At 44.3% G+C, this 25,597-nt stretch overlaps 1 long non-coding RNA gene across 2 annotated transcripts in view; it reads right to left on the bottom strand.

Annotated features, from left to right (window-relative positions):
* The window catches only part of LOC106573590 (uncharacterized), a 67,337-nt gene extending 58,446 nt beyond the window's left edge, over positions 1–8,891 (bottom strand). Inside the window, exons 1-2 of one of the 2 annotated variants that reach the window (XR_014380900.1) lie at positions 8,797–8,891; positions 1–51 (exon numbers count right to left, since the gene is read on the bottom strand). The exon at positions 1–51 is cut by the window's left edge and continues 3 nt beyond it. This is a non-coding gene — a long non-coding RNA (uncharacterized LOC106573590). Of the gene's footprint in view, positions 52–1,400; positions 2,860–8,796 lie in introns of those variants that run through there. The other variant, XR_001321373.3, reaches the window with a different exon arrangement.
* Between the last annotated feature and the right edge of the window lie 16,706 nt (positions 8,892–25,597).

Consider the following 25,597-nt stretch of genomic DNA (forward strand, 5'->3'; position numbering starts at 1 on the left):
AAGGCAGTTGCTTATGGATGAAAGTCTCTCTCTGATTTCAGCACCTGTTGCCTGTTGAAGATATCCATAAAATACAATGTTAACTACAGAAAACAACAAGTTGGTGTTATACATAAACAGATGTAATTATGCAAGGACAAAATATCATTATCAGAAAAAGTGCATATTTCAGATGGTGCACAGCACAAAATTCACCGAAGATGACATAGGCCTATTATAGCAGCTGATTTGAAACAAAAAGAGCTATTTTGTGAAGTGGAACTGGCAGCATTACAAGCTTAGTCTACTTATAAATAGTCTGTGGTTTTTAATATGAAAATTACAGCAACAAGATATAGACTACTGTACATCACCCAGTGGGTAAAGGGAAAGAGGAGAGAGAGCACACACACACACACACACACACACACACACACACACACACACACACACACACACACACACACACACACACACACACACACACACACACACACACACACACACACACACACACACCTGCTACTACTCAATTGCAAAACGTCTGCCCATTTAGAACGCATTTACTTTTGATCCACCAATAAGGTTCATAATAAAACAAGTCCAGGCCGATAATCACATAACATAAGAAACATGTGTATTTCAACTGGTCACAAATGTCCTCACAAAATCTGAACGGTGATCTTAAGGCTTGGTAAAATAACGTTTATCTAAAATAATACAAGTATTTTGTGTGTTGCCAAGATTCTCTGGGGTCTATTGTTGTCCGTTGCAAAGGCCTGATTAATTAATTTCACACTGTAGCTCCAGAGAAGATTTTCCCACAAACAAGTGACCGAGAAAAATGTAGCCGCAAAGAAAGAAGTCAAAATCAAGTTCAACAACGTGCAGGCGCTCATTAGCATGACAATGATGTCTGGGCGCACAGAGGTCTTCTTAACAAGAGGGTCTGGCGTCAAGACACTCCACCTCCCAGACCCCAGAACATTTTCCCAGGCTCTCCTAACAATCGCACAACTGTTTGCTTTAAACGCCAGCGCTGGGGCCACTCGGTTCACCCCATCATTACTCCGCGGACAGCACAATGGACGATTCCGTTAAGACATGACATTACATAGGGTATTAAAGCCGACATACTACTAATGTTTTCTTACTTTTAAATGGAAGTCAAAATGTATATATCATTTCAAACTTAGTCTACGTTAATAAGCAACAAAAACAATGTATAAAAGTGATTTATAATGCTGTTATTATTATTAGTAGTAGTATTCTTGTTATTATTATACTTTTGTAAGAGGTAAAAAATGGGTAATACCTACCCAATACCAAAGTAATACCAAAGTCTACAGTTTATTGATCTTATATCCAACTGAAATAAGATTGACAAGCCGTTGGAATGAATCGAATGCACACTTACATACCGTGAACTTGGGGTAATCCAATTAAATAGGCCTTACTGATGTCCAGACTGAATTTCAGTTATAGAAAAACTCGAGCTCTGCAGCAGCAGTGTAGTTTGCTGCAGCTATACGATATTGAACCAATTCCAGAGAGAAAAAAACCCGGCGCTATCTGGATGCACTTTAGCTATACAATGAGTCAATCCACCACCGAGCAGTTTATGCCAAACACTGACTTTACTTTTGCTTGAGGGGCCTGAGACAAGCCAACTAGCAGAGACGACTCTCAGATATGTGCAAGTAATCAGTCTGCCAGTCAGTCCCGCACCACATTTTCTCACCGCTTCGGAGGGAAGCTGCACATATCTGTCATTGGTCCCCGTCACAGGCCCGCCGGTGTGGACGTGTCCAGAAACCCAAACAGTTCTGCTCCTCTATGCATTGTCCATTGTGAGTTGCTGTCTATTGTTCCAACTCTGCGTGAATGGTCCTTTTCCCTTTTTAGTTACGCCCATGATCTTTTTCTGAATCATTCGCTAGACATAAGCAAGAGACAGATATATGGGTAGGCTATAGTGTGGTTGAGATGGGAGAGGAGTGGTGGGAGGGGTGAAGTAGAGAGACCTAGAGAAGGGACCCAACATGACTTGGATGCATGAGCAGAGAAATAGAACGCTTGAAAGCTTTTGCCCATCACTTGGTGTCATATCAAATCAATTTTTATTGGTACACGTGATTAGCAGATGTTATTGCGAGTATAGCGAAATGCTTGTGCAAGACGCAATACACCAGAACACTGTCTGCCAGCTACTTCTCATTGAAACCAAACTTTTACCCTTTAGATACGTTTTACATATTTTCACAAAACATAAAAGTACAACTCCATCTTCCCAGCTCCACTTTCTTTGAAGTCGACTCTCCTTCAGTCCTCGTAGAAAGGCGGGATTGCACAGTTCTAATGAGGTGATTGAAATAAATGCCGGCACCCATTTCAGCACCATAGCATCAGCGGAGAGGGAGGGACCTGTCACTGCAACTACTGGTGCTGCGCCTGTTGCTTGAAGTAGCCTACACTTGCGTCAACTACTTGCCTAGTCACCGAGTCACAGCGCGAGAGACACAGAGAATACGCACCAAGCCTTCAGTCCCTTCCAGAAAAAAAAGCACGGAACATGCAAGCGCAATGACTAGAGGTGGATAAGACACCGTTCCCTTTCTAACAGCCGAGCACAATAACGAAGCACTGCAGCCTCCTCTACCACTAAGAGAAAAGAGCAACGGAACCGATGGGTTCTGTATCACGTTGTCTTTACGCCGGGCTCGGTGACTACGTCTCCATCCTCTGACCGGGCGTAACCGTGCTCTGATCAAGAGTATTTTCACATGCATTCACCGACTTAACGCCTGTAATAAATGAGCAGATACCCCATTTAAAAAAAGCGATGGATGATCTGGTTGCGGGTGGATTCAGCGTTGGGTTGAAAGATACGTGCTAAGTCCAAGCTTCTTATATTTTACTACGTGAGTGAATACGTGCTTACGTCAGGCACAGGGATAGGTTACCCTCCTGAGTCACAATTTAATGGTATTGTGAAAGGGTTCGGTATGTAAGCTTGATACTGGCAAATAACAATTCATATTTCAAAATCATTTTCACTTTACATTTGAAAGCGAGATATATGCTTCACTCATTTGGCCCATCCACTTGGCCTTTATAAAAATGTGTATCTGTGTGTGTATGTGTGTGTGTGTGTTTGTGTGTGTGTGTGTGTGTGTGTGTGTGTGTGTGTGTGTGTGGGGAGGGGGGGGGGGGGCATTTATCATGGTTTAAATTGATGGACGAAGACTAGGCCTACATGCTTCTGTGGCTTAGAAGTTTATCTTAATTTATGACTATCTGAATATAATAGGCATCAAATGTATCAATTAGGCCATGACCCCCCAAAAAATGACAACCTTTGCAAGGTTTGAAGGCTTCTGACAAAAAATACTTCTGGTGAGATGAATTACTGTGTATAGACACCTGCATGAAAAACGCAGTTTAGCATGGCCTATATTTAGCATAATGTATTTACACATTGGAAAGTCATAGGCTACTAGTCAATTAACAGAGATAATATTAATACGTTTCGTTCGATTTACTATCTTTACAGTCTTTCTCGCAGCTCATCTGACCAGAGATAAAACGATGGAAATAAAAGTGTCAAAATGTATAATAATAATAATCATAACAATAAAAACAACAATAATAATAACAGTCATGTAATTAATCTTTCGATGTATCTTAATTCACCTCAATGTCAATTTGAGAAACATGTTTATTTTGATAACCACCTCAATCTTTAACGTCAAGGGCAGCAGAGCTCTTTTGAATTAGCTGGCCCCTAACTCTAGCCTCTACACTATAACAGTGCTTTATTCCCAGTGTAGACCTATATAATATAAGGAGTAAATTGGGCAAAGTGAATAGTTTATTTTATTTTTAAGAATATAGGCTACTTTTATGAACATATGTACATCCACATATTAATGTATCTAATTATCAGTAGGCTATAAAATGGAGGCAAAATGGAACTCCTGAATCTAATCTATACTTTATCCATTAAGGATATTAAAGACCTTGGTTGTTGTGGTTTTCGCTCAGGGATGCCACTTAGACATAGCCTACACTTCACATAACCACAACGTCTGGACTAATCTTAATACTACATATAAAACATATTAGGATCTGTTGTGATTATTATTATTATATTCGCAACTTATTTATATTGCATAATAGGTGCAATATTTTGTATAAAACTGGCATGAACAGCATTTCAGCTAGCCTAAAAGGCTTCGCGTGGTAGCTAGCTTACTGCAATGTAGTATCTCACTGTAAGATCTGTAGCATACCTATAACTGCATTGCAGTAGGCTAGCTGATGCCATTTAAGCTAGGGGAAATGCTGGAATTTCATTTTCATAAATCAACAGTTCATGTCAGATTTATACAAAATATTGCACCTATTATGCAATATAAATAACTTGCGAATATAATAATAATCACAACAGATCCTAATATGTTTGATATGTAGTATTAAGATTATTCCAGGCGTTGTGATAATGTGAAGTGTAGGCTATGTCTAAGTGGCATACATGAGCAAAAAAACTATTTGATACATAATTTGGCTTTAATAGCTCTTGCCAAATCAAATCAAATTTTATTGGTCACATACACATATTTAGCAGATATTTTTGCGGGTGTAGCGAAATGCTTGTGTTCCTAGCTTAAACAGTGCAGTAATATCTAACAATTCACAACAATACACATGAATCTAAAATAAAAATAGAGAGTACTTTTAGACATTGCAAAATTCGTGTGAATATAAGCCGAAAAAATGAGCCTACATTATAGTATTGAGATTCACAAATTTCAGCATGTATCTCGAATCTGTGGCAATTTTGTTCAAATCATAAACCACGTCAAGAGAAAGGACTGGAGCAACTGCAGAAAGAGCGACCCCCATCGGACGAAAGTAGCAGTAGTCATAGAATGCACGGTATCTTATGACAAACATTGACGAACAACCTGTTATACAAAATGAAAAAGCTATTGTTCACACTTTTATTATATTGTAAGGAAATTATAATTATTAGTCGTAGCAATGAAGTATTATGTTTGTAGCAGTTTATAAACCGTTGAGCCACATCATATTACATGTATTTTTTGGTGCTATAGGCCTATCACATTTTGTCAACATTTTTAAATTGCAGTCAATAAACATATTTCATTAATAATGTGGATGACATAAAAGGGAAATAAGAAAAATTCCAAATGAAAGATTAAAAAAAGTATGCTCGTAAAAGACCATGTGATAGATTAGAGGTTAGGTACTATATAACTCAGATATCACTCCTAAAACGTAGATCTACAAAACATCATTTGATTGTCCTTGGTATTATAAATATAAAGAAAACATTTATTGGAGTTATCATGTTGTATTAAATATAAAGAAATCCCCATAACAACACATACAGTTTAAGTGTCAAATAGCTAATCCAAGAAAATCAAAATAAGAAAATAAAGCCATCACTATCGTGAATAAACACAAGACCCCTAAAACACGTAAATGTATATAGTCTCCCCACTCAACACATGATTTCATGTATCCCACACAATGCATAGATTATTATGTTAAATTATTAATGCTGTGTCGTTATATATTCATAGGTGTGGATGGGAGAGGTGGCTGGAATGACCCATGTGTTGCATACAGTAAGATTAATGAAAACGGTTGAAAAACCTGTACTGATACCGACCACAATGAAATTCTATCGAGATATTTGGTGAGGAAATCTATACATTTACCGAAAGTGAATCAAATGAAGCCAACAACACCGAATTGACTGTCATGCTGATATTTTTTGACGTTTATTAAAAAAAAAATATAGGCCAATGGACATTTTGATAGGCTACCTAAAATAACGTAATATGATTCTGGGTTGACTTTTATTTAATATGGTGAAGAATGATTTTTAGTACATTGTATCAATTTCGTGCTAAATTAGATTTAAAAAAATCTGAGTGATTAACATTCATACAGTGTAGTGCAGTGCAATGCTTATACACCGAACGCACATTCTTGTTGTATTCTATTGAATTTTAGTTTTTCATATTTTTTATGTTTCAACCTGGTCTTCAGCAATATTACTTATCGCTGAAAAGGAGGTGGTAAAACCTATGACAGCCACATAGACACTTGCTGCCCAGCTACAGTAAAAATCGGCTGCTGTATTCCAGAAATTTGTTGTATATGGCATCTCTGTGTGGAACACCTGATCATTTTAATTCTATTGGTCAAAGAACACAATCATGTATCCACTTTTCCAATTAACTGAAACATACAGTATACTCAATCTAATATAAAATACTGGTAGTTATCATTCTCTGAACAGTCAATGGGACATATAAACTCACAGCAAAAGATCCTTCAAGGGTAGAATCCACTTAAGTACTTTGGTGTGAGCGTACAATTATTAGGATTGATTTGGACAGAATAGCAGGAATCACATGGATCATTTAGAAAAGGATGGAATCAAAACACCCAAATGCCTGAATATAACATGTAACATATTGAAGTGTGTATATATTTGTGACTCAGATAGAATCTAACTGAGATAAATGGGCTTCATACTAGATGCTATAATGTCCCAAATGTACACTATGTATATTTCACCATATTGTAATAGGGACTGCTCTCTGAGTCTTCTAATTGGAGTTTAATTTCAGAAAACGTTCTTTCATCTTTTCTCCCTCTGATGTGAGTGTGAGGGGTGAGGAGATAGAGAACAATATGCATCATCAGTCTACTGCCAGACCACTGCATTAGACTGTAAATTACTATAATCATATTCATTTATTGCCATCATATATGAACGTTTTAATTCTCCTGTAATTTACATAGATAAGCAGCATAATGTAAATATTGTAATCTAATGCATAATAGCAGAATCAATGCAATATTACCCAACCTATCCAACTAAGTGAGAAGAATCTGAGCCAAATCTAACGTTATAGAGAATCATGCACAAAGATTAGTACATTTGTGTCTGTCACTCACAACAAGCCTGTGATCAGATCAGCCATTGATAGACAAAAATCAAATTCCAAATCAATAGCTTCAGAATGAATCATATTAAATAACAATATATATAGCCCATAAATAATTGCTTTGAATATGTATCAGAATTACTACACAATACACCCACACAAAATCACAGAATTACCAGCGTCAGGTTCAATGGTTTACAAGTGACCAAATAAAGGGTCCCACTTTTGGGAATTGTAATAGCCATACTTCAAAGGGCTTGACCCCACATAAGGGCATGAGGGTCATGCATCAAGTCAAAGAGAGAGCAAATATTTGGGGTGGTGGAATACTTCCCTCAAGCCCGCAAGCCCTCCACCAATTAGTACTGACCTAACATGCCTATGACCTATAGTGAGCTGTTGTCATGATAGGACTCAATTTAAAATCCAAGTTAGCTTTATCGGGAATGAAGACGAGCACGTTTTACTGGATCTAGATGATCAAAAGATGAACTCAACTGTTTGGTAAAATGAGGATAAAATGGGAAACAGTAGAACCTGTCTAATAGCTAAGTTATGCTCACAAATACTTAGCCCTATCATCAACTCAACTTGTCCCTGCATGCTATTTAGGGGGGAGACATTTTGAAGGTGTCCCCTCAGAAAGGTCAAAGTTTAGGGGTGTAGGCTGACATCAGTCTAAAAATCTACAGAGCTGCGGGAATAGCAAGTGCCCCTTCAATCCACTGGAGATTCATAAGATATAGTTTGATTTACACGGAATTCATTGAATTTGGTCATCAGTGCTCTCTCAAAACATTAAGTGCATAACTACTCTGATGTTTTGCAATGTCATATAAACCAGAAGAAATACATGCATAGACAGCACACATAAATACTAATCCTGCCAGGGCCTATATCTAGTAACCTTTACTATGCAGCTTTCTCTACCATGCAGCTACTACACCACCCTCCACATAAGCTGGTGAGTAAGGAGAACCGGAGGCAAATCTAACATCAACAGTCATTGTCCAAGCAACACAAGTGAGTCAGGAGAGCAGTGTTTGCACTGATGCCATGCCCTATGACCTGCAATGTACAGTATACTGTATCTGTGGAAAGTGTCAGCCGAAATGTCCACTGACTCAATGCAGACGCTCTCATAGGGATAACGTCTATCTGTATCATCAATACATATATCATCTGTATCATCAATACATATATCATCTGTATCATCGGTGAAGGGAAGATTTGGAGGAAATATGATACTGGAATAAGCACATTCTGGATTCTGTCTACACACATGTTAAAGAAATTCTGACAAGAGATCATGTGTGAATGTGAATACATCAATAACACATCAATAAGTATGTTAAGCGTGAGGTAAAAACAACCTCAACTCTGCACTGCTCTGAGCTTGAGTAGACCTATCATGTCACAATAATTCCATGTGATAGATAACACCTATCAAGTTAAGATTATTAGCTAATAATCGTAACTTGATAGGTAAGGTATAACCTCTGTCTCACCACAGCAATGACACATAGAATGAATCCCATATTTTATGCCTAACAACATAAAATGTGAGAAGGAAATATAAATTCCAAATAATTACATTCTCTATTATCGTTATGCATGATTCAACATTATACCCATAGAATTGTATTAACTTAGTGTAATTGTTGAAAAAACAGAAATGTTAACCGATAGCCTAATGCACATGTGGTAGTCTATGCATAATGCATTTTTATTTCTTCCAAATGACGGGATGCAAAGTAGCCTGCTTTGAGGCCTATATGTGCAACAAGAATAACTAATCAAGTAACTATATGAAAGTTTATAAACTTACAGTGTGTTTCCTCTAGAGTTCCTGCAGAGAAAGATGCTTATTCGTTCCCTACCATGAGAAAAAAGACTCGATTCTATCTGCCACCCCTCTTTAATTACAAACAAGCTGAATTTTATGCTAATGAGCAGTGACATCAGTCTCAACAATTTGCGCAGCATAAAGGAAGGGGGCAAGGGGCAAATTCGCCTCTCCTTTCCCATGCAATTTCGACGGTCAAGTTCAAGCACAAAGATTTTTGGGACAATTGTCATTCAAAACACGTATGTGTATTGGAACATATGTAAAATTCGTTGAGGGACGTAGACCTCAAATATTTTTACCATTTAGGCATTTTGGTAGGGCCAGCCATTTTGCTATAACTAGGCTACTTGTGGAATGTGAAGATTAAATGAAAGTACCTTGAAAATAATCATTAGTCAAATTTTAATCCATGCTGTGAAATTTGTCTCAATTTCATTTTTTAATCATCAGTGAATATTTGAATTCAGAGGGAGGCCTACATTCGGATACAATTTAGATACAATTCTCATCAAATAAAACTGGAATGATATGTAAGCATAGAGTAGATAAGTGTTAGGAAATACAATGTACCCTTTCTCAATGTATTAATTCTTCTCCAAACATTCGATCTTAAAAAACAACCATCATATTGTAACAAAAATGTGCATTCAGTTTCACTGTCTCAAAATACAGTAGGCCTATTATTATATGGTCAGTAAAGTTAATGGTGGGGTAACAGTAGAGAAATAACAAAGACAAACACGAGAAGATTTAAGATGCAAAGTGTATATACAGCACCAGTCAAAAGTTTGGACACACCTACTCATTCAAGGGATTTTCTTTATTTTTACTATTTTCTACATTGTAGAATATTAATTTAATGAAGACATCACAACTATGAAATATCACATATGGAATCATGTAGTAACCAAAAGAGTGTTAAACAAATCAAAATATATTTTATATTTTCGATTCTTCAAAGTAGCCACCTTTGCCTTGATGACAGCTCTGAACACTCTTGGCATTCTCTCAACCAGCTTCACGAGGAATGCTTTTAACAGTCTTAAAGGAGTTCCCACATATGTTGAGCACTTGTTGGCTGCTTTTCCTTCACTCTGTGGTCCAACTCATCCCAAACCATCTCAAATCGGTTGATGACAGGGGATTGTGGAGGCCAGGTCATCTGATGCAGCACTCCATCACTCTCCTTCTTGGTCAAATAGTTCTTACACAGCCTGGAGGTGTGTTTTGGGTCATTGTCCTGTTGAAAAACAAATTATAGTCCCACTAAGCACAAACCAGAAGGGATGGCATATCGCTGCAGAATGCTGTGGTAGCCATGCTGGTTAAGTGTGCCTTTAATTCTAAATAAATCACTGACAGTGTCACCAGCAAAGCACCCCCACACCATCTCACCTCCTCCTCCTGCTTCACGGTGGGAACCACACATGCGGAGATCATCCGTTCACCTACTCTGCGTCTCACAAAGACATGGCGGTTGGAACCAAAAATCTCCAGTTTGGACTCCACCAGTCTAATGTCCATTGCTCATGTTTCTTGGCCCAAACAAGTCTCTTCTTATTATTGGTGTCCTTTAGTAGTGGTTTCTTTGTAGTAATTCAACCATGAAGGCCTGATTCATGCAGTCTCCTCTGAACAGTTGATGTTGAGATGTATCTGTTGCTTGAACTCTGTGAAGCATTTATTTAGGCTGCAATTTCTGAGGCTGGTAACTCTAATGAACATTATAGCATCATCCTCTGCAGCAGAGGTAACTCTGGGTCTTCCATTCCTGTGGTGGTCCTCATGAGAGCCAATTGCATCATAGCGCTTGATGGTTTTTGCGACTGCACTTCAAGAAACTTTTAACAATGCAAACCTGTTAATTGAAATGCATTCCAGGTGACTACCTCATGAAGCTGGTTGAGAGAATGCCACGAGTGTGCAAAGCTGTCATCAAGGCAAAGGGTGGCTACTTTGAAGAATCTAAAATCTTTTTTGGTTACTACATGACTCCATATGGGTTATTTCATAGCTTTGGTCTTCACTACTATTCCACAATGTAGAAAATAGTTTTTAAAAAAACTTTAAAAACCCTGGAATGAGTAGGTGTGTCCAAACTTTTGACCGGTACTGTATATATTGCAGATCTGCCAGAAAATGGCTTGGAAATTACATTTCAAAAATTATTTATAAATTGTCATCTTGATTTGTTCTGAAAAGCTTGAGAGATGTACAGCTCATCTTTTAAATCTTATAATTCTTTGTACAGCAATTCCAATTACTCCATCACAGAACACAGATGTTTATGCACACACACACACACACACACACACACACACACACACACACACACACACACACACACACACACACACACACACACACACACACACACACACACACACACACACACACACACACACACACACACACACACACACACACACACACACACACACACACACACACACACTTGTCCATGCTGGCCTACCATACCTACGGGATGCTATGAAGACCAAGAGCCAGTCAGTGTACTATAATTACCTCTGTACATTTCAGTAATTATGCGAGTATACACGTGCACTCATTCATGTAGTCAGAATCCTGAATCGGTATGAGGACAAACTGTAGCAAATGTGCCACACACAGAGTCATGCCAATCCAATTTGGCTTGGTTCAGCTGAATTATCTGCATTTATGCAGCCTAAACCCCTAATCAGGGATACTACAGGATGATCTGAACAAGTGAATATGATGGTTTCATTGAATTTCTTCCATTTGCAGGTGTGGCATTGGCCCTTTGGACTTCCTTTTTGTCTCATAAAGTAAGGAGAAAGAATGGAGAACTACTCTAGGCCTAGTGCATGCAATGCAGATGTTTGTTCTTGCTTAGAACCAGTCTAAATCAAATGAGGTGGATGGATGGATGGTCATCCAGGATAACCAAAGGTATATACCTCCATTTGACTATGAATACACGCCTGAACATGCAGAAATGTTATTACTTAACAATTATAATGTTATTAGGCCTATTTAGACTGAGGGTAGACCACAGAAATTATATACAAAATGCTACAGCTATCATAACTGAGACTGTAGCTTGATTTTCTTTCTTCAATCGCATGTTATGCAGAATGATCAGCTGGTATTTTGTTATTGTCTAAATGACTTAAGACACCAGTCTGCATGAGCAATGACGACGCCAACAAGAAAGAGAGAATCCATGATCTGTTAAAGTGTGGTAATACAGGACAGGCTTGATTTGGAGGCAAACACTTTCATGTGCTGCTTGACACATGTCACTCTTGCAGTGCTAGTCACATGCCAACTGGTTAATCAATCGTCTTTGAAAAGCCATATATCTTGCCACCACCACATCTGGCATTCGGATCATTTTAATTTGTTCAATTCAGTACAGTACAGACGGTGAATGGCAGTGTTCTAGGGAGGGGCTGTGCACTGTGCGCAGTGTCTCCACAGGGGCTCTTTCTCTGCATTGTGTTTCCTGTCCATCCCTGTCCGAGGCTCCCCCATGAGATATGGCGCTGTTTGAAATGTCATAGTCATGAATCTCACTCCTCTTTTACATCCCTCTGACAAATCAGTCCCAATCTCCTTGGTTACCATACCAATATCCATGCATCAAACAGAGAGGAGGATGCAGCCTGTGAGTGGAGGGAGAGGTGCAGGAGGTGCAGGAGGTGGGAGGGTCCACTGACAGGGCCACCGCTGCCACATTTGCATGTATTCAAATAAGGCATGAATAACATCCACGCTGCAAACAAAGACGGACCAATAGGATGGCCTCTCTTCCACCGGCCCACAAGCCCACAGTATTCACAGCAGCACACTGGGACAGAGACAGGGAAGTGCTGTGGGAACAGAGAGGCCCCTCAGCAGTGCAGGGGGGAGACACTTGTGGCCCCCAGAATATTAGCATTTCATTTGTGCCCATTTCCCAGTAATTTCTGGACACAGATGGTTAATGTGGCTGAGGGATTACCATTTGTATCAAAGATGGTAGTGATGGAAGTGTTTTTAAGGTGGTATTTTTCTTTTATACAGGACTGTGTCTTCAGTGCTATCAGAATGATGTTATGGATCCAACCATATGAATCCATAGATATTTTACATTCTAGTCATTTAGCAGACGCTCTTATCTAGAGCGACTTACATTTAATACATTCATCTTAAGATAGCTAGGTGAGACAACCACATATCAGTTGTACTAAGTACAGCAAAGTCAGTGGCAGTAGGAAAAGACCAGTGCAGGTAATATTATGTGTATTGTGTCACACAAAATCTTTTAAACACATATAGACCTACAGTAGATTTAATCTATACAGCACCCAGTGGAGGCTGCTAAGGGGAGGACCGCTTCTAATAATGGAGTGGAGTCAGCCACATGGAAATCACATCTAATCTGTTTGATACCATTCCATTGATTCCATTCATGTAACGTGCGTCGTATAGAGGGGACCAAGGCGCGGCGTGTTGAGTGCTCATGATTATTCTTTAATGAAAACGAAATACTTTTACAAAGAAACAAAACGACAGCAAACAGTTCCGTCAGGCAACAGACAACAAAACGGAAAACAACTACCCACAAAACACAATAGAAAAAACCCCAACTTAAATATGATCTCCAATTAGAGACAACGCGAACCAGCTGCCTCTAGCTGCCTCTAGATCATCCCAAAAACCTCCAACATAGAAATAGAATAATAGAACTAAACATAGAAACAAAAAACTTAGAATGCCCACCCATATCACACCCTGACCTAACTAAACAGAGAAAAAACAGCTCTCTTAGGTCAGAGCGTGACAGTACCCCCCGCCCAAAAGTGCGGACAACCGGCCGCAAACCTGAACCTATAGTGGAGGGTCCGGGTGGGCATCTGTACTTGGCGGCAGCTCTGGTTCGGGGCGTAGCACCCCCACCGCCCGCTGATCCCCCCGCTTCTGTGTGTCCGGAGGAACCAGACCGTGGATCATCGCCGGAAGCTTTGGACAGCCAACCACCGCTGAAGACTCTGGGCTGCAGACCGCCGCTGAAGGCTCTGGGCTGCATACCGCCGCTGAAGGCTCTGGGCTGCAGACCGCCGCTGAAGACTCTGGGCTGCAGAACGCCGCTGAAGACTCTGGGCTGCAGACCGCCGCTGAAGACTATGGGCTGCAAACCGCCGTTGACGACTCCGGGCTGCAGACCGCCGCCGAAGACTCCGGACTGGGAAGCGTCATTATAGGTTCCGGACCAGGGACCGTTGCTGTAGGCTCCATGCCATGGATCATCTCTACAGGTTCTGTGCCATGGATCATCACTGGAGGCTTCGTACCATGGATCATTCCTACAGGCTTTTTGCCATGGATTATCCCTACAGGCTCCGGACCATGGATAATCCCTACAGGCCTCTTGCCATGGATTATCTCTACAGGCTCCGGGCCATGGATTACCTCCGGAGGCTTCGTGCCATGGAACATCCCTACACGCTCCGGGCCATGGATCATCACTACAGGCTTCGTGCCATAGATTATCATTGGAGGCTTTTCTCGTGGAGCTGGAACAGGTCTCACCAGACTGGAGAGACGCACTGAGGACCAGGTGCACAGAGCAGGCACCGGACGTACTGGGCTATGGAGGCGCACTGGAGGGAGAGTGCGAGGAGCAGGCACCGGACGTACTGGGCTATGGAGGCGCACTGGATGGAGAGTGCGAGGAGCAGGCACAGGACGTACTGGGCTATGGAGGCGCATTGGAGGGAGAGTGCGAGAGGCAGGCACATGCTCACCACAATAAGCACGGGGAGTTGGCTCAGGTCTCACCCCTGGCCCAGCCAAACTACCCGTGTGCCCCCCCTCCCCAATTATTTGGGGGGGGCTGCCTCTCGTTCTTCCATTGTTGTTGCGCTCTTGCTGCTTCCACCCGTTCCCCTGGAAGGCGCTCTTCTCCTGCCCCTAAATCCTCCAAAGCCCTAGATATACTCCTCCTTATCTCCTCAAATGTCCATAGGTCCATATCACGCTGCTTGGTCCCTTGGTGGTGGGTAGTTCTGTAATGTGCGTCGTATAGAGCACTCAACCAAGATGTGTTGAGTGCTCATGATTATTCTTTAAAGAAAACGAAATACTTTTACAAAGAAGAATAGAACTAAACATAGAAACAAAAAACATAGAATGCCCACCCATATCACACCCTGACCTAACTAAACAGAGAAAAACAGCTCTCTTAGGTCAGAGCGTGACAATTCAATACATTATGAGCCGTCCTCCCCTCAGCAGCCGCCGCTGACAGCAGCACACTGTGCCTACCATCATATCTAGGTCTACAGACCAGATAGTCTACCCGCTTCCTCCACTGATTCTACAACGCTAGTCAATCAAACACAATTTCGCACTGAATTCTCCAAAGGAAATAGTTTGCATTTTCAAACAAACTGGACAGCCCTTTCATGATTTACAGGCAAAGAAGTAGGGTTGGTGGTGCAGACTTGCATAAGCGAGATGGTACCTACCACCGGTACCCAGCATCTCTCCTCCGGGCCGTACCCCTCCCAGTCCACGAGGTACTGCAGACCCCTCACCCGGCGCCTGGAGTCCAAGATGGACCGTACTGTATACGCCGGGGGCCCCTCGATGTCCAGGGGGGGCGGAGGGACCTCCAGCACCTCATCTTCCTGCAGCGGACCAGCTACCACCGACTTGAGGAGAGACACATGAAACGAGGGGTTAATACGGTAATAAGAAGAAAGTTGTAACCTGTAACACACCTTGTTTATTCTCCTCAGGACTTTAAATGGCCCTACAAACCGCGGAACCAGTTTCCGGCAGGGCAGGCGGAGGGGCAGGTTCCGGGTTGAGAGCCAGACTCTCTCCCCTGGGGTAAACACTGGGGCCTCACTGCGACGACGGTCCACGCTCTTTTTTTGTTGTCCCCTGGCCCGTTCCAGTGACTCCTTGACGGCGTTCCAGGTTTCCCTTGAGCGCTGGACCCAGTCCTCCACCGCAGGGTCCGCCGTTTGGCTCTGATGCCAGGGCCCCAGGACCGGCTGATAACCCAACACACATTGAAAAGGTGACAGATTGGTCGAGGAGTGGCGAAGAGAGTTCTGAGCTAACTCGGCCCACGGCACGAACCTCGCCCACTCCCCTGGCCGGTCCCGGCAGTAGGACCACAGAAACCTGCCCATATCCTGGTTTATCCTCTCAACCTGCCCATTACTTTCGGGGTGAAAACCTGAGGTCAACCTGACCGAGACCCCCAGTCGCTCCATAAATGCACGCCACACCCGGGACGTGAACTGGGGACCTCGATCCGAAACGATGTCCTCAGGCACCCCGTAGTGCCGGAAACCGATCGCGGACACCGAGCGGGACGTACTTACGACCCACGGGACACTGAGGAGGAGTGGGTTCCGCCCGTAACGCACGCTCGATATTCGCATCCACCTCCCAGACCACCGGTGCCACCAGGCAGGAGGCTGGAAGTATGGGGGTGGACTCGGTGGACCGTTCCTCAGGGTCATGGAGACGAGTGCATCGGCCTTAGTGTTCCGGGAACCTGGGATGTACGAGATTGTGAACTGAAATCTCATAAAGAACATCGCCCACCTGGCTTGACGAGGGTTCAGTCTCCTCGCCGCCCGGATGTACTCCAGGTTACGGTGGTCGGTCCAGATGAGAAAAGGGTGACGCGCCCCCTCAAGCCAATATCTCCACACCTTCAGGGCTTTTACCACAGCCAGCAACTCCCTGTCCCCCACGTCATAGTTACACTCCGCCGGACTCAACTTCTTAGAGAAGAAAGCGCAGGGGCGAAGCTTCAGTGGCGCGCCCGAGCGTTGTGATAGCACAGCTCCCACCCCAGCCTCGGACGCATCCACCTCTACTATGAATGGCAAAGAGGGATCCGGATGCGCCAGCACCGGCGCATCGGTGAACAGAGCCTTCAGTCGACTAAAGGCCCTGTCCGCCTCTGCCGACCACCGCAGCCGCACCGGGCCCCCCTTCATCAGTGAGGTAATGGGAGCCGCCACCTGCCCAAAGCCCCGGATAAACCTCCGATAGTAGTTGGCAAACCCCAAGAATCGCTGCACCTCCTTCACCGTGGTGGGAGTCGGCCAATTACGCACGGCCGAAATGCGGTCACATTCCATCTCCACCCCGGACGTGGAAATGCGATATCCCAGGAAAGAGACGGCTGGTTTGGAGAACTCACATTTCTCCGCCTTGACGTATAGGTCATGCTCCACCAGTCGTTCAAGCACTTTACGCACCAGAGACACATGCTCGGCGCGTGTAGCGGAGTAGATCAGAATATCATCGATGTACACCACCACACCCTGACCGAGCAGGTCCCGGAGAACCTCGTTCACAAAGGATTAAAAGACGGTGAGAGCATTTTTTAACCCGTACGGCATGACGAGGTACTCATAATGGCCAGATGTGGTACTAAATGCAGTTTTCCACTCGTCCCCCCCTTGGATACGCACCAGATTGTAAGCACTCCTGAGATCTAAATTTGTGAAGAAGCGCGCCCCGTGAAATGACTCTATCGCCGACGCGATGAGAGGTAGCGGGTAACTGAAACCCACTGTGATGGCATTTAGACCTCTATAGTCAAATCACGGGCGCAGAGCCCCCTCCTTCTTCTTCACAAAGAAGAAGCTCGAGGAGACGGGTGAGTTAGATGGCCGAATGAATCCCTGCCTCAAGGATTCAGTGACGTATGTCTCCATAGCCACTGTCTCCTCCTGAGACAAGGGATACACGTGACTACGGGGAAGTGCAGTGCCTACCTGGAGGTCTATCGTACAGTCTCCTCGTCGATGAGGTGGTAATTGGGTCGCCTTTGTTTTACTGAAGGCCATAGCCAAATCGGCATACTCTGAGGGAATGTGCACGGTAGAGACTTGGTCTGGACTCTCCACCGTAGTCGCACCGACGGAAACCCCTATGCATCTGCCCAAGCACTCCCTTGACCACCCCTTAAGAGCCCTCTGTCTCCATTAAATCTTAGGGTTGTGAGTGGCTAGCCAGGGGATCCCTAGTACCACCGGAAATGCCGGGGAATCAATGAGGAAGAGACTGATACTCTCCTCATGACCCCCCTGCATTACCATTACCAGAGGCACGGTAACCTCCCTGACCAGACCAGACCCTAGTTGTCGACTGTCTAAGGCGTGCATGGGGAAGGGTTGGCCCAGCTGAACCAAGGGAATCCCTAACTTAGTGGCGACCCCATGGTCCATAAAACTCCCAGCCTTGCCTGAATCGACTAGCGCCTTAAGCTGGGAGTGAGGGGAAAAGCGGGAAAGGACACTAATGCAAACATGTGACTGACAGGGGGGTCTGGGTGAGGCTGGTGCTGACTCACCAGAGGTGTCAAATAAGTGCTCTGCCTGCCATCTAGACTCCCGGGTGAGCTCCTCCAGCACCGGTCCACAGTGTGTCCTCTGCCACCACAGGCGGTACAGGAGAGGGCTCCCCCTCCGGTCCTCCTGGCGGCAGCCCCCCCTATCTCCATAGGCGTGGGAGCAGGAGGGCTAGGAGGTGGAATGAGCAGGGCCCGGTTCGGACGCCTGCGGGCGGCCAGCAGATTGTCCAAACGGATCGACAGGTCAATTAGCTGGTCCAGGGAGACTGTAGTGTCCCTACATGCTAACTCCTGGCGGACGTCCTCCCTCAAACTACACCTGTAGTGATCTATAAGGGCCCTCTCATTCCACCCCACTCCAGCAGCCAGGGTCCGGAACTCAAGAGCAAAGTCCTGCGCGCTCCTCGTCTCCTGTCTCAGGTGGAACAGCCGCTCCCCCACCGCTCTCCCCTCCGGGGGATGATCGAACACTGCCCGGAAGCGACGGGTGAACTCCAGGTAGTTGTCCCTGGCTGAGTCCGGACTGTCCCAGACGGCGTTGGCCCATACCAGGGCTCTACCCGTGAGACATGAGACAAGGACGCTGACACTCTCCTCCTCCGAGGGAGGAGGACGGACGGTCGCTAGGTATAACTCCAGCTGGAGTAGAAACCCCTTACACCCAGCGGCCGTGCCATCGTACTCCCTGGGTGCTGTAGGTGCTGGTTGGGGTACCGGCTATTGAACCGGCTGGTTAGTGGGGCCAGAAGCGCTTCGGTCCCCTCTCTCTAGGCGCGCCAGCACCTGGTCCATGGCAGTACCCAGACGGTGGAGGAGGGTGGAGTGTTGGTCAATCCGGTCTTCCATAGACAGGGCTGGCGCTGAAGCTCCTGCTGACTCCATAGTCAGTGCGGGATTCTGTCACAATGGGTGGCCTGAGGAATCAGGAGAGGTGGAGTCAGGTGCAGGAGACGGATGATTCCGGGAATAAACTTGTAATAAATATTCTCACGGAAAAAAGTGCAGGGTGTGCTAAATAAAAGGCACCACCCTTTTACGAACGATAACCAGGGACGCAGCCCAAAACAATACTACGTAATCCCAGGAGGGAAAACCACTGATCCTCATAAACAACATACAACCCGGACAACAAACAATCCCACACAAACCAGAAACCTAACTAGCTTGCCTAAATACCCTTCCCCACTAACAACTAATACAAAAGAGGTGCGTAACTAACTTAGGCCTAACTAATAGAACGTGAAACACAAATCAGTGGCAGCTAGTAGGCCGGTGACGATGACCGCCGAGCGCCGCCCGGGCGAGGATGGGCGTCACCTTCCGTAGGTGTCGTGACAGGTGCTGCCAATCAGAAGAATGTGGAAGTTTAATCAACTTTTTTAAAGACCCCCACCAAGTGAATCTACATGCTAAATTCAGATTTGAATGCCATTATTGGCTTTTTGGCAAAAGATCTTGGAGGTTTTGCTCTGTGTGCTCCAGTGGCAGAATGGAGGCGACTTCTTTATAGAGGATTATCTGTCATTTCTATGCATGGCCTGGACCTGTGTATGTGTGTATCATGTGCGATCAAGCACACCACACTGGATGTTTAAGAGGCACGCACAAAGGTCCTTGTTGCCAAAATATTACCCCAGCACTGTCTTAGACTAGCTCAGACAATATCTTTAAAACCCTACAACTAACATCTAATCAAATCACAGATTCTATACTAATTGTCTTTGTCTTTTTTACTGCAATTCATATTGACTGTTTATGTTTAAAGTGAGTTGCTAATTATCAATGTTTGTCACTTTTTTTGGTTGTTTTTGTGAACTCGGTCAATTAAGTTAAGTCTGCAAGCACTGTAGCACTGCAGCAATGTATCACTGTAGGACTGTATAGTACATTTATTTTTACGTCATTTAGCAGAAGCTCTTATCCAGAGCGACTTACAAATTGGTGCATTCACCTTATGATATCCAGTGGAACAACCACTTTACAATAGTACATCTATATATTTTTTGGGGGGAGGGGGGGTTAGAAGGATTACTTTATCCTATCCCAGGTATTCCTTAAAGAGGTGGGGTTTCAGGTGTCTCCGGAATGTGGTGATTGACTCCGCTGTCCTGGCGTCGTGAGGGAGCTTGTTCCACCATTGGGGTGCCAGAGCAGCGAACAGTTTTGACTGGGTTGAGCGGGAACTGTGCTTCCGCTGAGGTAGGGGGGCCAGAAGGCCAGAGGTGGATGAACGCAGTGCCCTTCTTTGGGTGTAGGGACTGATCAGAGCCTGAAGGTAAGGAGGTGCTGTTCCCCTCACAGCTCCGTAGGCAAGCACCATGGTCTTGTAGCAGATGCCTGGTTATCAGAAGGGGGAAAGGAGAAGATTAATTGTGTGTCGTCTGCGTAGGAATGTTAGGAGAGACCATGTGAGGATATGACAGAGCCAAGTGACTTGGTGTATAGCAAGAATAGGAAAGGGCCTAGAACTGAGCCCTGGGGGACACCAGTGGGGAGAGCATGTGGTGCGGAGACGGATTCTCGCCACGCCACCTGGTAGGAGCGACCTGTCGGTTAGGACGCAATCCAAGAGTGAGCCGCGCCGGAGATGCCCAACTGGGAGAGGGTGGAGAGGAGGATCTGATGGTTCACAGTATCAAAGGCAGCAGATAGGTCTAGAAGGATGAGAGCAGAGGAGAGAGAGTTAGCTTTAGCAGTGCGGAGAGCCTCCGTGACACAGAGAAGAGCAGTCTCAGTTGAATGACCAGTCTTGAAACCTGACTGATTTGGATCAAGAAGGTAATTCTGAGAGAGATAGCAAGAGAGCTGGCCAAGGACGGCACGTTCAAGAGTTTTGGAGAGAAAAGAAAGAAGGGATACTGGTCGGTGGTTGTTGACATTGGAGGGATCGAGTGTAGGTTTTTTGAGAAGGGGTGCAACTCTCGCTCTCTTGAAGACGGAAGGGACGTAGCCAGCGGTCAAGGATGAGTTGATGAGCGAGGTGAGGTAAGGGAGAAGGTCTCCGGAAATGGTCTGGAGAAGAGAGGAGGGGATAGGGTCAAGCGGGCAGGTTGTTGGGCGGCGTGCCGTCACAAGTCGCAAGATTTGTGGAGAGAGGGGAGAAAGAGGTCAAAGAATAGGGTAGGGCAATGTGAGCAGGACCAGCGGTGTCGTTTGACTTAACAAACAAGGATCGGATGTCGTCAACCTTCTTTTCAAAATGGTTGACGAAGTCATCCGCAGAGAGGGAGGAGGAGGGGAGGGGGAGGAGGATTCAGGAGGGAGGAGAAGGTGGCAAAGAGCTTCCTAGGGTTAGAGGCAGATGCTTGGAATTTAGAGTGGTAGAAAGTGGCTTTAGCAGCAGAGACAGAGGAAGAAAATGTAGAGAGGAGGGAGTGAAAAGAAGCCAGGTCCGCAGGGAGGCTAGTTTTCCTCCTTTTCCGCTCGGCTGCCCGGAGCCCTGTTCTGTGAGCTCGCAATGAGTCGTCAAGCCACGGAGCAGGAGGGGAGGACCGAGCCGGCCGGGAGGATAGGGGACATAGAGAGTCAAAGGATGCAGAAAGGGAGGAGAGGAGGGTTGAGGAGGCAGAATCAGGAGATTGGTTGGAGAAGGGTTGAGCAGAGGGAAGAGATGATAGGATGGAAGAGGAGAGAGTAGCGGGAGAGAGAGAGCGAAGGTTGCGACGGCGCAATACCATCTGAGTAGGGGCAGAGTGAGTAGTGTTGGAGGAGAGCGAGAGGGAAAAGGATACAAGGTAGTGGTCGGAGACTTGGAGGGGAGTTGCAGTGAGATTAGTAGAAGAACAGCATCTAGTAAAGATGAGGTCAAGCGTATTGCCTGCCTTGTGAGTATGGGGGGACGGTGAGAGGGTGAGGTTAAAAAAGGAGAGGAGTGGAAAGAAGGAGGCAGAGAGAAATGAGTCAAAGGTAGACGTAGGGAGGTTAAAGTCACCCAGAACTGTGAGGGGTGAGCCATCCTCAGGAAAGGAACTTATCAAGGCGTCAAGCTCATTGATGAACTCTCCAAGGGAACCTGGAGGGCGATAAATGATAAGGATGTTAAGCTTGAATGGGCTAGTGACTGTGACAGCATGGAATTCAAAGGAGGAGATAGACAGATGGGTGAGGGGAGAAAGAGAGAATGTCCACTTGGGAGAGATGAGGATTCCAGTGCCACCACCCCGCTGTATCACTGTATCACTGTAGCACTGTATCACTGTAGCACTGTATCTCTGTATCACTGTAGCACTGTATCGCTGTATCGCTGTATCGCTGTATCGCTGTAGCACTATATCAATGTATCACTGTAGCACAGTATCATTGTAGCACTGTAGCACTCTATCACTGTATCACTGTAGCACTGTATCACTGTAGCACTGTAGCACAGTATCACTGTAGCACTGTAGCACTAGAGCCATCCTGTGAAAATAGTGTCAGTGTGTTCTACTGCAGCCCGTTTCAAACAAGCAAACATTATTTTTTGTTGTTATTGATCTGTCTACTGTCTGTTCCCTTTGAGGTTGAATTCAACACACAAAATACATTACTGCAGTGGCATAACTTAACAAAAACAACATTTTAAATATTGTCAAACTTGAACACTGATACAAATAATCTAAATGTCCTAAAATGGAAAAATGTGACAGGTTCTTTGGATCTGGGTTGAGCAGGCAGAGTGACGTAGAGGCAGACAACAAGAAGAACAGTTGACAAACATTTTATGAATTAAGGCATGGTTTCACAATTTCACCGTGGCCCATCTCTAGCCCTGGAACATATTCACAAACCAAGCAATTTATAACATACCAAGGAAACAAAAAGCACAGGAGGTGGTGCAGCCCAGGAGGTGGTGCAGCCCAGGAGGCAGGCATCCATTTTCCTACACGTACAAGACTCCATTACCATTGTTTCTATTCACCATTTAATACATTGAGAAATGTTTAACTTAAAAGTTAAAATTCTGCTAAAAGTGACACTGCATTAGTGTGACTCACAGCCAAGAGCAGAGAGGGAGACATGCATATTTAAAGTTTTAATCCTCATGATCTGCATAATATTTATCTTAAGGCAATCAGATGTAAGACACGCCGTGTCCAAAGCATGCAACAAGGAGATTATCATTAGGCAGAGCCTATAAGTGAGGCATTCAGGGTCTTCAGAAGGCATGGGGCGGAACTAAGACAGGGATGAAACTAAGCACAGACAAAGACTGTGAAAATTAGCCAAGGACAGACAGATCGAAAGACAATTAGAAGACATGGGCAGAAAAAGACTGACAGAACTCAAGAATCAGCCAGTTGCATAATTATGCAACATGATTTACCACCTACAACCAAATGTAAAAATCAAACTACACGTTCTAGGCACATTTGTAGGGAAACAATCAGGAGGCTAAATAATAATAATAATAGTTAATAAAAATAATATAGCTAAGGTTTCCTTGTAAAGAATCAGTAAACTGTCCAAATCATGGACAAGCTGGAGAATACAGGGTGTACTCAGTTCTACAGCTTCTGGAGAATAAAGGGTGTCCTCATTTCTACAGCTTCTGGAGAATAAAGGGTGTCCTCAGTTCTACAGCTTCTGGAGAATACAGGGTGTTCTCAGTTTTACAGCTTCTGGAGAATACAGGGTGTACTCAGTTCTACAGCTTCTGGAGAATATAGGGTGCTCTCAGTTCTACAGCTTCTGGAGAATACAGGGTTTTCTCAGTTCTTCAGCTTCTGGAGAATACAGGTTGTTCTCAGTTCTTCAGCTTCTGAAGAATACAGGTTGTTCTCAGTTCTACAGCTTCTGGAGAATACAGGGTGTTCTCAGTTAAACAGCTTCTGTAGAATACAGGGTGTACTCAATTTTACAGCTTCTGGAGAATACAGGGGGTACTCAGTTCTACAGCTTCTGGAGAATACAGGGTGTTCTCATTTCTACAGCTTCTGAAGAATACAGGGTGTTCTCAGTTCTATAGCTTCTGGAAAATACAGGGTGTACTCAGTTCTACAGCTTCTGGAGAATATAGGGTGTACTTAGTTCTGCAGTTTCTGGAGAGTCCACCGTGTACTCAGTTCTACAGCTTCTGGAGAATACAGGGTGCTCTCAGATCTACAGCTTCTGGAGAATACAGGGTGTTCTCAGTTCTACAGCTTCTGGAGAATACAGGGTGTTCTCAGTTCTACAGCTTCTGGAGAATACAGGGTGTACTCAGTTCTACAGCTTCTGGATGGTTCATCACTGCCAATACAACAGTGCCTTCATAGACGTTAGACCAAGTCTGACCAAGTCAATACAACTACAGTTGAAGTCGGAAGTGTACATTCACTTAGGTTGGAGTCATTAAAACTCGTTTTTCAACCACTCCACACATTTTTTGTTAACAAACTATAGTTTTGGCAAGTCGGTTAAGACATCTACTTTGTGCATGACACAAGTCATTTTTCCAACAATTGTTAACAGAAAGATTATTTCACATATAATTCACTGTATCACAATTCCAGTGTGTCAGACGTTTACATACACTAAGTTGACTGTGCCTTTAAACAGCTTTGAACATTCCAGAAAATTATGTATGGCTTCACAAGCTTCTGATAGGCTAATTGACATCATTTGAGTCAATTGGAGGTGTACCTGTGGATGTATTTCAAGGCCTACCTTCAAACTCATTGCCTCTTTGCTTGACATCATTGGAAAATCAAAAGAAATCAAAAGTACACCCCTCCACAAGTCTGGTTCTTCCTTAGGAGCAATTTCCAAATGCCTGAAGGTACCACGTTCATCTGTACAAACAATAGTACGCAAGTATAAACACCATGGGACCATGCAGCCATCATACCGCTCAGGAAGGAGACGTGTTCTGTCTCCTGTGGCTCAGTTGGTAGAGCATGGTGTTTGCAATGCCAGCATGGTGTGTGCAACGCCAGGGTTGTGGGTTCGATTCCCACGGGGGGCCAGTACAAAAAATTGTAAAAAAAATGCATGAAATGAAATGTATGTATTCACTACTGTAAGTCACTCTGGATAAGAGCGTCTGCTAAATGACTAAAATGTCAAATGTAACGTACCTTGGTGCGAAAAGTGCAAATCAATCCCAGAACAACAGCATAGGACCTTGTGAAGATGCTGGAGGAAACAGGTACAAAAGTATCCATATCCACAGTAAAACGAGTCCTATATCGACATAACCTGAAAGGCCGCTCAGCAAGGAAGAAGTCACTGCTCCAAAACCACCATAAAAAAGCCAGACTATGGCTTTCAACTGCACTTGGGGACAAAGATTGTACTTCTTGCAGAAATGTCCTCTGTTCTGATTAAACAAAAATATAACTGTTTGGCCATAATGACCATCGTTATGTTTGGAGGAAAAAGGGGGAGGCTTGCAAGTCGAAGAACACCATCCTAACCGTGAAGCACAAGGGTGACAGCATCATGTTGTGGGGGTGATTTGCTACAGGA

This window comes from Salmo salar, chromosome 16 (genome assembly GCF_965601325.2).
Source record: "Salmo salar chromosome 16, fSalSal1, whole genome shotgun sequence".
Taxonomy (NCBI): Eukaryota; Metazoa; Chordata; class Actinopteri; order Salmoniformes; family Salmonidae; genus Salmo; species Salmo salar.